This window comes from Dermacentor andersoni, chromosome 10, assembly GCF_023375885.2.
Source record: "Dermacentor andersoni chromosome 10, qqDerAnde1_hic_scaffold, whole genome shotgun sequence".
Classification (NCBI taxonomy): Eukaryota; Metazoa; Arthropoda; class Arachnida; order Ixodida; family Ixodidae; genus Dermacentor; species Dermacentor andersoni.
The window spans coordinates 36,686,051-36,701,465 of NC_092823.1; the positions used below are offsets into that span (position 1 = coordinate 36,686,051).

The window sequence follows — 15,415 nt, forward strand, 5'->3', positions numbered from 1 at the left end:
TACCCATCATGTACAACTTCATGATGCGCCTTTATAACTAAATGCTCAGGACCTAAATCCTACTTTTACAAGCCACTTTCTTGGAAAGTTACCCTATCACACTATATAGGACAAGCTAAGCACAGCCAGCAAAATACATCTTTATTGAACACAACTTAAAAAAAAATACGTAGTGAAAAAGGTTTCAAACTCTATTCTACACACTTCACCTGATGAAATGTGCAAGTGTTGCTGATCTTATGCAAACTTGTTGCCAAGATTCATACGTATTCCACGGTGAAACCTGGGAGCGATGCAAGATACGGCTGCCGAGTGTCAAATGGCACTGTTGACAATTTTTTGTCTTCAGGCTCTTTACCAATGTTGTACTCGACCTTCGCTTCTTTTCCGTCCTGTAGGTATTGTAGGTTGTCGGGGCCAAAAGACTCACCTCGATGGCAACCTTGGTGTAATCGATGGCAGTTTTGCCCTCTGCAATAAGTGGCATACGAGTTGAATACAGAAATTCCTAGAGCACAGCAGCAGGACTAAAGTATATCACTAGTTCTAGCACTGACCACAGCTCAGTTGGGTATGCGCAGAGTAGCAATGGCACTGCTAGGTGCATTCATTGTAAATCAAATAAGCTGTCCGGGACGTTCAAATTCCTTTGTTGTACTTGTCAGTATAAAGCCGACGATGCTACACAAGTAAGATAGGAATTCAGCCAGGTCACAGCGAATGCTTCATTCCACAAGTAATTTTGTTGCAGTGGTGTTCAAGTGTACATAGTATGCTCATTTAAAGCTTTCCACATGTCACATCAGATGAAAGTAGGTAACAAAAATCAGATTAAGTACCCGACCTCTTCTTTGTGCAGCGTAGCAGAAGGCAAGCTGACAGATGTAGTACATGGCTTGTTAGATGCAATACCTCAACATAGAAACAAAGCTTCCTATCCACCAGTTTTGCTCAATATTTGGTAACACATTTTTTGTGCAATAATAAGGTGCACTTGACAAAGAGTATGATTTGAAAGCTTCTGGTATGCTGCACAAAGCATACTGTAGACATTTTACAATAACACGGTATGACATGTGCCATACTGGATTTTGATTATGCAAAAATGCTACATTTATCTTCATACTTTTTCCTGTTGTTAGTGCTCATGTTTGAAGAGCCTTTTTTTTTTTAATTTGCCTCTATCGTTTGTTGCCATACTGAATATGATGCCATGCCAATTTAGTCAGTCTTCCACATAAACACCAACTACTTGGTAGAGAAGTGATGCACAAGCCTCTAGATGAATGTTACTGCTGCAGTTGAGAATTGAATGGGCAGCCCTCGAGCTCAGCAGTGGAACACTAACACGGGCATGGCTACCTGTGAAGCATTTTATGCTTGCTGCACTACCTAATCATGCTTGTCACAACCAAGTATTCAGAAGAATCCTAGCAGCATTGTTGTAATTAAAAATTATTTTACCCTACATGTGACCAGCTTTACACACAGAAATCGGTTTCTTGTGCTGCAACCAGGTCTTTCGGCATTTAAAATTTTCACGAAGCAAAGAAATTGCGTTACAGGTTTGCACACTGTGACAAACTGACTTCACATGTCAATGCATTGCACATGTGAGCATAAAATAGTAGTACACTCAACTCTAATCACTTTTTTTCTCAAGCCATCCAAAAAGAATTGGAACTGTTTAAACCGCAAGGTCAATTTTCACAGCTGGTCTTATGTGTTATCTGTTCCATAAAACAAGATGCACACATTGCACTGGGTATCCAATGTTCAAAGGTTTGAATGCTACATCTTCCATCACATGCTGAAAAGCTACAATGAACAGTGCTGGGATCTGTAAAAAGTCAACTTTTTATTTGGTGCAATCAATACTCATGGAAGAATGGTGCAAACGAGCAGGGACAAGATAGAAAATCACGGTTAAGTCTAGCTTGTCTGTTTTTCTATCTAATTTGTTCGTTTGTGCCATTATTCCTCGAGTATGGATTACGAACACACCCAACAATCAGTACTTCTAGAACGTGCAATCAAGCAGACACGACAAATCATGCAGTGCCTTGATGCTTTTCTTACGTTGATTCCTTCTAGGAAGAATGGAAGGGAAACTATCTGCTACCTGCCCTCTCTTGAAGTCCTTTCACTATGCCTTGTCATAAATTTATACAGGTGCAGCTGTAGAGACGTTCTACTTCCCTGATATTACCTATTCCCTATGGAACAGCTTCTCACAAGAATTTTCATGTTGGCACACTATATGTAGAGCTAAGAGTGATTAAACATCACCCTCCTCCCAAGCCAGGGTTCTCTCCCACTACTTTTATTCCATCCATATAAGTGTCCCACCTGTCTGAAGTGATGGGAAAGCTGTCTACTTCCAGTTGGTTTGGACTCTGTCCTTCCTTTCTGCATATTTACAAGCGCACAAAAAAGTATACACACATTTGCTAATAAAAACGTGCTTCATGTAGCGGCATGTTTCAAGTGTTCTTGACGTCGCGTGGTAAGCCAATCACATAGCTAGCTCGCAGAGGTGACCGCTCTGACCCATCTTATTTATGTAACGTAACCAATTTATGCCTTTTATCTAACCTAATGTTTTAAGCAGACAGCTAAATATATGAGTGGTGGTACCGCTGTAGCAATGCTGATGTTCAAAAACCTCATGGACAAATTTCTGTAGCAACAAAAGATCACTAGTCATTTGTTCACACATGCATTCCCATGCACAAGTTATGAACTAAGATGCATCAACAGACACTACTCTGGCAACGAAGAATAACATTCTTCACACATGCTCAGTTTAAGTGAAGTTCACTTCGACAGCATAAGTCCAAAGTGAAAATGTAATTCATGCATGGCATGCTGATGTAAGTGCTATGCACCTGCATCACACATGACAAGATGACAAAAGTGCTGCTATACAGTGTGAGAGCCAATGTAGCAGCATAGCAGATGACCAAGTGAGCCAGCCAAAATACACCGCAGAAAACCATTCCCTCAGCACATAATTCTGAAGGTGCTTGAAAAGCTGGAAATCGAAAATCGGATTTTTTTAAACAATATTCGCAAAGGCAGTTATGCACCCTGAGTTGCGATATTGCTCAAGCAGCCCATAACAATCAACCTAGCTCTACCATTTCAGCCTCACGTTTATAAAGCAGAAGCAACTAATGGTATTACCTAACCCCCCACCAAACTAGCACTGTGGCCTATCCCTCAACGAACGTGTTTTTTCTTTTTCTTTCTTTTTTTTTTTTGATGTACTGGTTCAGATAGAAAATAGTATGTTGTCAGCGAGGTATTGCCTGTACCAGTGGTTCAATTTGTACAAGGCAGTACAAGTGGATCGCAGAGCATGATCATATGCTGGAACATGATAGAAAATGGGATAGTTTCGGTACCTGCGCAGATGACAGCACGACCATGGCAACAAGCAGACGAATACTCTGCGCTTGTCGGCTCAAAATGGCCAGACCTGGTGAGGGGCTCATTAAAAGCCATGGTGTTCAACCATCAGACTTCTGACGACCAAACACTGTAGGCCTTATAATTGGCTAACATTAGCTGAGTCGTGCGGTATGCATGCAATGACAGACTTTCAATAGCATGCTTTACTGCAGTACACCAGTGTTTTGGTGTAAAGCACACTATTTCAGGTGAAGCTTCTTTGTTATGCAGTGAAACAGAGTGCAAAGGGGCACCGATGCGCATAAGAGGCGTCTTAAAGTCAGCTATGTTGCAGTACACTTGTGTAATGCAGTGAAGCATACACTATCGCAAGTGACGCATATTGGCTATGCAGTGAAGCATATTAGGAGTGGAAAAGGGCACTGTCACAGCGCCTGCATACTACGTTTCAATTAATTACACTAAGACTCCCGCTAGTTATCTCGGTGCTCGCACTGTAACCGGAGACTGCGCAACACATTCTAGGCCCGTGACTATACGCACGTTCCACTCTTGGTACGCTTCACTGCATAGCAGGTGTGCTTCATCGCATAACATGACTATTGGGGCGAAGGTACCTATAGGGAACGAGTAGTTTCGGTTCACTATGGCACGAGTGCAGCGGCAAGTCGGCCCCTAGCGGCATCCGACGAAGCCGAAAAGCGCGGGCTTAGTATTTTGGTGTACTCCAGGCGCGCGACAGTCGTTGGCTAAAGCTGCTTAAGGCCCTAACCTCTCGAGTGTCCCGGGCAGCTTTGCGATCCAAGCACTGGTCTCGAAACGTACGGCGACCTTCGGGAACCGGAAGTTTCCGGACATGGAGACGACCGAGAATCATAAACCGATCGTATGCCACTACTGCGACCTGCGATGTTCAAAGGCGAGCAATTTGAAGTGGCACATGATAAACGTGCACAAACAACATCACCTGTCTCTGCCCAGAGTAGCGAAGCTCCAATGCGACATGTGCAACGAACGTTTCGTTGCTTTCGACGAGACACGGTCGCACTACATTAACGTCCACGACTTTGTTCCCGAGTACGAGGAGCACCGCTTCACATCAATGTCAGGTGAGAAATCTTCCGTGACAATGACTGACGTGGTTAATCAATGGTAATTTCCATTTGCAAGGGTGGAAAGCGAAACCTTTCTGGTCCTGCACCACCGAAGAGAATGCGCACTTACTCCTAACAGGCTTTAACGTTGACGGTTGAAGACAGATTTCGGGCGGGAAGAAGGTGCCTATATAACACGCCCGTTCGTGATGCCTGATCTCATATAACGTCAGAACATTTAGCACAATCAGAAACAAACCTTGTTTGAGACCGGCAGTACCCAGTAAAATTCTTTCAGCGCGCAAAATGCGCCGACGGTTGTGCTAGAGTGACGTAGTTGTGCTCACGATTTCAGGATACAATGGCTTGTCATTCGCTGCGCCGGCAGAAACATGGCTGTACTTCACATTCTAAATGCTACAATCAATAAACGTGCTGCTTTGTGCAAATCAGCGCGCTTATAAAAATGTAACCAATTCTGCAGTTTTTGTTGCCATACAAACTGCAACTTTTATGGCAACAATCTCTGGCTTCTGAATTTTCACACCTGGGTTAGCAGATGCACAGGCCGAATGCTAAAATGCTTTGCAAGGACCCTAATTCCCATCCTGGCGTATATCGCCGCTCGCCCTAATTCCAATAGTAAACGCAATGACAAGTTAAAGAAGCCTAGTTCTGTGCAACTCGTACTTTATGCTGCTCTTGCACGTCGGCGTGCACCAACATGCAGGTGTGATAATAAAGCATTTATCGCGTTGCATTTTGGTTTGGAGACTTGCTTCAGAGGTGACACGCTGAATAATAATAAAAAAGAAGAAATACCTAGCCAGACGCAACTGTCTCGATGAACATTCCCAAAAGTTCGCATCGCCGCTATCCATGGCCGACGCACGCATCGTATTCTCGCCAATAATTGCCTTCTCTCCGGTTCCCTAGCCGTGGTAAAATGGAATAGGAAGAATTATCAGCACTTGATTAATTTAGCACACGAAAAACAGCACAGATCCCCACATTCACTTTTTCCCCGCGACACCAAAGAGAATGTCAGCCGCACTTTCGCGAACGCACCTGCGAAACTACAGCGACCTCCTACGGTTTCGAGTCGCGGATCGTGTTACGTTGTTTGTCCACTGCGTGGTGCCCGTGTTGTTTTGTACTCAAGGGTTCAAACCGGCTATTGCGCCTAAACGATAACAAAACTGCCTCGTAAAATTAAGAACAAATAATGTACTAATGCAAATGGATAAGTATTGTTTACTTTCAGCTATGCCATTTTTTCTTTCAGCAAATAATACAATTCACTCGTTTCAACAAACGAACATACTGGTATAGATAATTTCATGACAAGCATGCATATTCTTGAGAACTTTTGGCACAGCTACAAGCAGCAAATTACTGGAACGTAATCACACATCAGTTTCATTTTCTGACTGCAGCCTTCAAAACCTGGAAACAGAAGACTGAGAATGACACACGCAGCCGCTTCGTAATGATAGCTGGTGCGGAGGTCAGCAATCCTTCAGGAGCGCGAGTGACACACTACCGTTGCCACCAGTCTGAAACCTTTATCTCAACAGGTACCACTTGCAACCTACTACACTCAATAGTATGCACAATACATGGGACACTAGCAAAATGCCATATCTTTAAAAGTGAGCATTTCCACCTTTTATTCCTGAAGGGCTGTAATCTGTTGTTTATCTGTAAATATTTGTCTTGTACTTCTGCACACTTCCTCACACAAAAATTTACCCATCGTTCTTAGTTATGTGAGCATTCTCTTTTGAGTTCCTTCCTTATTGCGTTTTATATTTTTGGAAATGTAGAAGTCAGTAAAAATCAGGTGTTTTGGTAAGGCGAAAACAGGGAAACGTTGGGAATTTTGTCGGGAAGACCTAAGTTCAGTATTCTTCAAGTAACTTATACAGATTATTAAAACAAGAAATAATCTCTCTTTCGACTAAAATGTTCTATCTTAACAAGCAAAATCCCTCAGAGGAACATGTAACGGCAAACAGGGCTGCTTGTATATTCTGTGATGAGCTCCTCTCTACAAATCCTCATTGTCAGGCATTATTAATGCAGTTAAAAGAAGGCACTGTTTATTGTTTTATAGACTAAGTATAAGCTCTTCATACAAATTTATTGCAATACCAATTACATGAATCAGCCACCCTTCCTTGGACATAAAATAGGTAAGTAAACATCCTTCCAACATCGCAACTACCATTTGCATTGCAACATTACTTGGCTCCCCAGCCCATTAGCGCAGGCAACGTGTATGTAGCATGCGGAAACGTGATGCAGTGCTCCATTGCCAATTCATGTAACATGTGGCAAATTACAAAGGCAGCAAGCTTTCATTCACTCAAGGCCGACCGGTGCCGGATATATATGTTTATAAATGCCACTTTTTTTGCTCTAGTCTTCAAGTGAAAACAAGGCTATGGCATCTACAAAGTGATTATAACAACAATATTATTAGTATGATACATCTTGACCACTTGCTTAAAAAAGGTTGGCAGTGTACATTACTTCATGTAGCACTTGCACTTATTATCCTTCATAAAGGGCGAAAATCCCATTTAACCCAATTTTCATAAACTTCTTATTGGGTGCACAGATGTGGTATTACAATTTACCAAAAAAAGAGGGCTGTAATTACAGGTCTGTTTGATTTGCCTGCACCACTGTGAACCAGTTTACGCTGGTTCACAAGAAGTTCAGAAATTATGCAGCTCGATTTATGCAGTGCAGGCACAGCGTGGCATTTGATGCGTGGTCAATATGCAGACACAGTGCAGGCCTTATGTTTTGTCCGACTAATGTGCACGGTATGCGGCAAGTTTAAGAGGTCCTGAACTACTGGTATGATGGGCTTCCGAGGTAAAAGTACACCCACACCTGCATAGACATGGCAGGCCCATGTAAGCAGGTTTTCAACAGCGGTTGCGGCTGTGTGGTATGTTGTCTGCTGTGCTGCGGCTTTGCACCTGTATGCCTGCATCAAGTCAGCACCGACAGTAGAAAGGATGAAGCAAAATAGTGAACCAGCCCTGCACCTTTCCTGCACCTTTTGAAACGAATGTCGTGGTTCAGAGGGTGCCATTGCTGCACCACTGAAACTAATGGCACGGTGCAGCACTTCGTGAACTGGTTCAGGTGGTGCAGGCAAATCAAACATACCTTATGTGTAGTCGCCTGGTGTTTCATCTAAGCTTTATCATTTGAATATTACTGATGCACAGGCAGTAGTGTTAACGCAATGCTGTGATTAAGAAGCATCAACCTCAAACACCAAATTTCCACAAAATGAGGTAACAGCATAACCACATGTTCATGTTCAACAGCAGTGCTGTTTGATGCACTGCAGCTATTATTCTCTTCTGAAATCAAATAATTTGGAAACGCTTGAAGATGTGAAATGCTTGGTGAAAAACATACCTTGTGGATAGCATATTCCACTGTGAATGTCTCAGCCAAATTCTATAGTTGTGCGCGGCGCATGGAGGTCCCAAGCAAATTGCAAGGTCACCTTTTTTTCGTACACTCTCTTCAACAGAAACCTTCTCAGTCTTATTAGGTGCTATATTTCTGTCATAGTGCATTCCCACATACAGCTGCTATAGGACAATAACTGACATCAAACAATAAGGGTGTTTGGTTCAGTATGCTTCTTCCTACTGTTACTGCTCATATTTTTTGACATAGTTTAATAAACAAGCTGAAGTGAAAACCTGCATACGAATTTTGAAAAAAATTGTGTACTTTTGGAAGAAGCCGACTGTTGTCTGCTCACGCTCGGCACGGCCCCTTGCATAGAAATTAAACTTTGGCTAGCCTGCTTATCGGTGTCGTAGCTGTAGGGGTCTTCTTAATTTCCTTTAATTTTGAACACTCAACTAGCCTCGAACTAAGCAAAGCTTAAGGGCATATATACACTTGCCAGCGCACAGTCAGTCCTGATCAGATGCCTTGGCAGACTTCGCTTCATATCGAGCTATTGATAGCACTTCAAAATGCGCAAGTTGAATGTGGCTACTATTCATCGTCCAATATGATGCAGTACAAAGCCGATCTGCACCACATGTAGCGTATGAGTGCAACCACTCATTCCAGCCCTGTCATACACAAAGCAAACTCTGCACATACACACAGCAGTTGCGTTGTTAGGTGCGGTCTGCTACGTTTTGCAGATACCGCGGCCACGGCGTTGTGCCACAATGAGTACGCTGGCTGAGCTCACTGTGGCTCGTTGAGCACAACTGTGTTTGGCACATTGTAGGCGCCTAACAGGTGCTTCTGCTGTGCTTTTCGTAGCAAATTATTTCTGAAACAGCCCATTTTTTTTTCTTTTTGTGCGCAACCAAACGGGGACGAAGAAGAGGAGCAACACAAAGACGAGCGGTCCTCTTCTTGGTCCCTGTTTGTTTGCACACAAAAAGTTTTTTAAAAATAAATCTGTTCCAACTAGGCCGACTCGCAGTTAAGCCCATTTTAAGCTTAGGTGTATTTCTCGAGTTCAATAATGTGTTCCGGGGTCCCGTAATACATTTGTGCCCACAGCTGAAAACAAACACCTAATGGTACTACTTAGGTAGTGGTCCACCACACTATAAAAAAGTTATTTACAAGAGAGGAGGTTGATGAAGTTAGCACCATTAAAGCTAAAATGCATCTGTCGGAACATGAACAGTGAATAGCAGCTTCTGCAAAGTTGAAGGAACTATTTGGCTGTAGCATAAACACTTCAGGAAAACTTGGATTCCCAAGTCTAAAACCGGCTACAGTAATTATGGTTATGACTGCCTTACAACCAAATATATGTTATCTTCAGGGCTGAATACTTTTAGGGATACAGAATGATTGCTGGCACCAGTCACCTGTTTGGTGAGATTACCGTAACCTCTCAACAGCCACCGAACTTTTCACAGAGTAGCGACACCCGCTGTCGAGTTCGATAAGAGCAAATGTGCATTGGTTAGGTTTCCCTTCTGACAGTTTTTCACCAGATAAAAACTATTACAATGTTATCGCATTATGCAAACATTGCCTATTTAAACATATATGCAGTAGACTTTCATTAATTTGACCTTCACGGGGCCGATGAAATTGATGTAATTATCCTGCAGGTCGAACAACTTAAACAAGATGCAGAAATAAATGCCAAAACACATCGCTGATTCATTTGGCAGTAGCTGTGCGATTATAAAATGCCTCCGAATCAAATGTGCACTTTCTTTCTATGTGTCCAAAGTAAAACACCAAAATAGAAATCTAAAGCGCACCTATTTCTTTTGCAAGAAATATTGTTGTACAATGGCAGCCTGCTTTGTAAAGTCAGCTTCACCGCAATAAACTTTGATGCGGTAAAGCATACGAACACTGCAAAAGCGGTTTTGCTTTCATGTCTGACTACACCTAGAAGGTAAATTTCGGCTAAATTTTTTTTCAACTTTTTTTCAATTTTTTTTTTTTAGTGCGGAGCAATGGGAGAGTCGGCTCACCAGCAGCGAGCTCACGGCCCAAAGGGCCCTAGTGCAGCACGCGAGCGATGCAGCACAACTCAGTGGAGCCTTGGAATAGGGGCCCACCCTTGCTGAAGAGGAGTCTCAAGTCGCCAGCGCCAAGAAGATGAAGACGACGGAGACCTCGTAACCGCGAAACTCTTGAAAGACTCAAAAGTTTTCACTCACTCACTCAACAAAAGAAAGGAATGTGTTGGAATCAGGTAAAAGCAATAATCATACATTGTCAGGTACGGCTCTTGCTTAAAAAATTTTGCGAGGACATCCCGAAAATTTGCGTTTTTCGATGAGAAACATGTGTTCAACACGTTCACCGCACCCCTAAGCCCCATGGATACAGGCGCTGCCACTAAAGGGTCACTGTCCGGTTCACCATACTGAATCCTACAATGGCCTTCAGAGACCGTATAAATTTCTGAATTGCAGTGTGCTTTTGTGAAAGTGAAAATTTAGCACTGTTGCTTCTTAAAGTAAGTTATGTGTTTTCTAGGCACTGGGACAAAAAAGAAATGTGGCCACATATGCTTAGCCACAATGGCTGTGACTGAAAGCAGCAAAGAAGTCAACGTGGTCTTCCAAAACAAACATCGAGGACACGACTTCCAGCTTTGCCATGTTTTTCTGTCCGACACAGAAATGGCTGCAATCGCTGGTAAGGAAACTTGGGTGCTTATGACCTTGCACACAAAAATTAGAATGGAAATGTTCTAATTGATCAACTGCAATGTGTGATCAGCCTTCACAGGTGCCAGCATTTGAGTTTTAGCTTGTCCATTCCATATGAATATACTGAGTTACAGTAAACATACACGTCAGTAACAATGCTGGTAGTGCCATCTTGTGATGCTTTGTTAACATGCAAAACATTCTTAGTGCCCTCATTGAAGCAACACAAAGCAAAAGCCAGAACATCTTGTCAACAGACCTTATGCAAATATGTCGGCATCTGTTGATGTTGCGCAGCAACTAGCTTGTGGATGCAATGATAGGGGATTGCGCTGGCCACGGAAGCACAAGAGCCCACTGTGGCCATTGCACAGGGGTGAATTTGCAAGTGAACACACCATATTTTACGTTAACTACCATTTTATAGCACCAGTAGAGAAAAATTCAAGCAGTCCTTCTGGGTAACGTTGCAGCCACACCTCATAAAATGCCCTGAATGATTAGTAATAGAGGCGACACATCCAGTCCAGTCCTACTGTATCAAAAGATATCTCGATTTCTGCTAAATGTAATGCGACAAACACATTACTGCTCATTCAGGACAGGAAAGAATGGACCCTTTTTCTTGGTTTCCAATAGAAGTAATTTTGTTTGAAACAAGTTACTTTCCTTCAGTTCCGCACTAAAAAATGTTTCTATACTATGGGAACTACGGTATCGGAGCCAGCAGTCGAAGAAGTGGAGGACAAAGTGACTAGCGAGCGAAAGCGGTGGTTCGAGGCTTGGCTGGGACGCTCTTGGGTGCGGCCGACGAGGACTGGGGCCTGTTGGCATGAACGTAGCAACCGTGCCGCTCCCACAATACATTTCCTTAAATAAGATTCACAGCGTTTGTGATAAAAGTGCTGCTCCTTATCCTCTTAAAAAAGGGGCAAAAAATTGGGCAGACACAATTAAAGCTGCTTATGTATGGGAATCCCAGTCAAGAAACCCAACAGGCTGTCAGCCTGTCAGCTTGTCGGCTATACGTAATTTTGGCTTGTAAGTCTGTCAGCCTGTAAGTCTGTCAGCCTGTGAGTCTGTCAGCCTGTAAGTCTGTCAGCCTGTAAGTCTGTCAGCCTGTAAGTCTGTAAGTCTGTCAGTTTGTAAGCCTGGCGGCCTGTAAGTCTGCTGGTACCTACTATTGGCTGCCGCCGCCTGAGGCAACATTCTCCGACGATCACATTGAGCGATAGCTTCACTTTTGCGAGATTTCACGATTCAGCTGTCAAGATTCTTGCTTTTGCCCGACGCTTGTGTGCAGCTGTCCATTGTTGATCCTCGCAAAAGTGAAACTACCTCTGAAAGTGATCTTCTCAGAATGCATCCCTATAGTGGTCTGCGTACCAAGCATGCTTGACTACGCTGATAGTTGCTGTATAGAAAATACACCTTTGATTGATCATTTCAAAGTTTTATTACACAGTAATACACCCGGCCTTAACAGAACTAGCATATTCATATATATCTAATACAGTTGAATCCCGCCACAATGAGATACCGCTACAACGAATAATTCTTAATTCCCCGTCAGTATCCCATAGAAATTATAGCCCCAAGTTTCTCTGCACGAGCCATTTTTGGTGAGCGTTTCCGCTTCAACGAAATTTTCGCAGTCAAAATCAAAACCAGAACAAGTGTTATTGGCAAAAGTTTAAGTTAAATCCAAAGCCATAGTAAGCACGAAATCATGTGATTGCAGTTTCGCCATTTTGGGTGTTTTTTTTTCCGTGGTCGCGTCACTCGCAGCGTCTCTTCGACAACCAGCTTTCATCCATGCGTGGGAGGAGATGTCAACGCAAAACCCTTTCCCTCAAGCAGAAAGCTGAAATCATCACCCAAGCTGTGAGTGGAAGGAAGGAAGTGGCAATCGCTGAAGACTTTGGGATTCCGGCCAGTTCGCTGTGTACGATGCTAGGAAATAAGGACAGCGTAAAAAAGGCACATCTTCCAAGCACAAAAAGGTGACGCGGCCCCTCCATGAAGAGCTGGACAAGGCGGTGCATGCGTGGTGTGTTGAAGTAAGAGGCAAGAACGTCCTCCTCAATGGAAGCATCATCCAGCAAAAATCCATGAACCACGCCTGCCTACTCGGCATTGACGATTTTAAAGCCAGCGTTGGCTGGCTGAACTGTTTCAAGGTCCTCCATAACATCATCGGAAAAGTGTTGTGCAGCAAATCGACGTCCGCAGACGTTGACGGAGCTTTGAAGGTGAGCAATGTGGCCGGCATTTTAGGCAACTTCACGCCAGCAGACATCTACAATGCCAATGAGACTGGGCTATTCTACGAGATGTTGCCGGCCAGGATGCTCGACATTAAGGGGCAGCGCTGTCACGGGGGCAAACAGCAAAAAATGTGTGACGGTGCTGCTTTGCACAAACATGGATGGCTCCGACAAGCGTCCTCCATTAGTCATTGGAAAAGTGCCAAGCCACACTGTTTCAAGGGATCCCATAGCCTACCTGTGCAGTACAAGGCGAACAACAAGTCATGGACGACCCGCGCTATTTTCACAGAGTGGGTGGTGGCATTAGACTGCAACATGAAGCGGCAGGACCATAAAGTTTGCTTGCTTCTGGACAATTGTTCAGACCATCACTCCGAAGAAGTCAAGCTCACTAACACGGAGCTGATGTTTTCCCCTACAAATTGCACATCTGTCCTACACCCTCTCGACCAGGGTGTGATTCTGAGCCTGAAGCGCGCTTACCGCGGGAGGTTAATTCAGCGGCTGCTCTTCAACAGTAAAACCGGCCAAGACACGAAGGTGGACATGTACGTGGCACTGCAAATTATGTCTGCTGCCTGGAACACACTGGGTCACTCAATCATTGCAAACTGTTTTAGGCACCCGGATTTGCCGAAGATCTATCCTTAGACTCTGACGTAGTAGTTCTGCGGAAACCCGCAAGGTGGAGAGAAGTAATGAATAAAGGGAAAATGAGACATCCACCTGTTCGTAGCAATTGCTGCAAAGGAAACCCATACGGGTTCCTAAAAAGAAAAGCCTCATAGTTGAAGAAAAAGTCCCTGACCAGGACGAATTTTTCTTCAACTATGAGGCTTTTCTTCTGAGGAACCCGTATGGGTTTCCTTTGCAGCAATTGCTACTAACAGGTGGGTGTCTCATTTTCCCTTTATTCATTATCCTTAGACTCTGCTAGCGCAACACCGACGAAGAGGCGTCAGCGGCACTGGGGATCACGGCCGCCTGGAAAACACTGGAAAAAATGGGAAACGTGTTGCCTAATCTCGAGCTTGATGAATACATCGGTGCTGACGATTGTGCTATAGTTCATGAAGAGGTGAATGATGAGCAGATTATCAAAGCCGCCTGCAATGATGAAGAATGAAGACTCTTCTGATGTCGAAGATGACGTACAGGATGTGCCTGCTGAGGCAACTGCCTCACAGGTGGACGCTTTCGATGTAATGAGGAATTTTGTTGATGTCCGAAGCGGTCGCAAGTACGGGCTCCCACGTACCAAGATGTGAAATCAGCTTTACTTCGCTGGATGCAGAAAGCAAACGCAGCCCACCTTCCCGTCAATGGGACGATACTGCGGGAGATGGCCAGCGATTTGGCTCTACAACTTCGGCACGCAGAGTTCAAGTGTAGCAATGGATGGTTCAGCAGTTTTAAAGAGCGCAATAGTTTGACCTTCGTAGCAGTCTGTGGCGAGAGCGGCAGCGCAAACAAGAGGGTCATCGACGCCTGGAAGGAACACACGTTGGCTCCATTGCTTAGCGAGTACGGTACAGACGATGTGTACAACGTTGACAAGGCAGTCATTTTTTACAAGATGCTGCAAACGTTTGCAGTGAAGGACACCGCGGTCAAGGGTCAAAAGCAGGGCAAGGAAAGAATCATTGTTCTGTTCGGTGCGAACATGTGTGGCAAACACAAGCTGCCGCTACTTGTAGTTGGAAAGAGTGGGAAGCCTCGCTGCTTTAAAAATGCACGGCTGCCGCCAAGAGATGAGCTTATCATACCGGCACAGCAAGAAAGCTTGGGTCACAGGTGCAATATTTGAAGATTATGTTCGGCAGGTTGGCCGCAAGTTCGCGGCCACAGGCAGGAATGTACTCTTCTTTGTTGATAATTGCCCAGCGCATGGCGTCACCCCACACCTGAAAGTTATCCGGATGGTATTTCTTCCTCCGAACACCACGTCGATCTCGCGGCCAATGGACCAAGGCGTCATTCAACACACAAGGAAGATTTACCGCCACCACCTGCTCGAGCGCATGCTCCTTTGCTTCGACAACGGCAAGGAATACTCCATCGACCTCCTCGGGGCCATACGTGTTATTGTGTATGCATGGAGGCAAGTGGAACCCACTTTGGTCATGCGGTGTTTTGAACACGATGGCTTCTCGAAGGAAAGCACCGTCGATGCTGACTATTCACGTGCACTTGATGAAGATGGAGCTGAGTATTGTGACCGCATCAATGCACTCTGCGCAGAGATAGCGAATCCAGTGCAGTTGGCTTCGCCGAGTATCTGAACTTTGAAAAAGATCAACAAACATGCTACTCAGATTTGGAGTGTGAAGCTACCGCTGATGCGGCCAATGTGCGATCACAGCGACAATAGCGGCGCTAACGAGCCCTTCCGAGCACCCGCTCTCGGGGAAGTTATCGGATCGCTGAATGTTATCCGCAGTTT

At 44.3% G+C, this 15,415-nt stretch overlaps 1 long non-coding RNA gene across 1 annotated transcript in view; it reads right to left on the bottom strand.

The window, feature by feature from the left end:
- Positions 1-124: 124 nt before the first annotated feature.
- LOC140213759 (uncharacterized) overlaps positions 125-15,415 on the bottom strand; it is an 82,469-nt gene continuing 67,178 nt past the window's right edge. The window contains exons 3-5 of the long non-coding RNA XR_011890694.1: positions 5,331-5,440; positions 4,187-4,318; positions 125-471 (exon numbers count right to left, since the gene is read on the bottom strand). This is a non-coding gene — a long non-coding RNA (uncharacterized lncRNA). The remainder of the gene's footprint in view (positions 472-4,186; positions 4,319-5,330; positions 5,441-15,415) is intronic.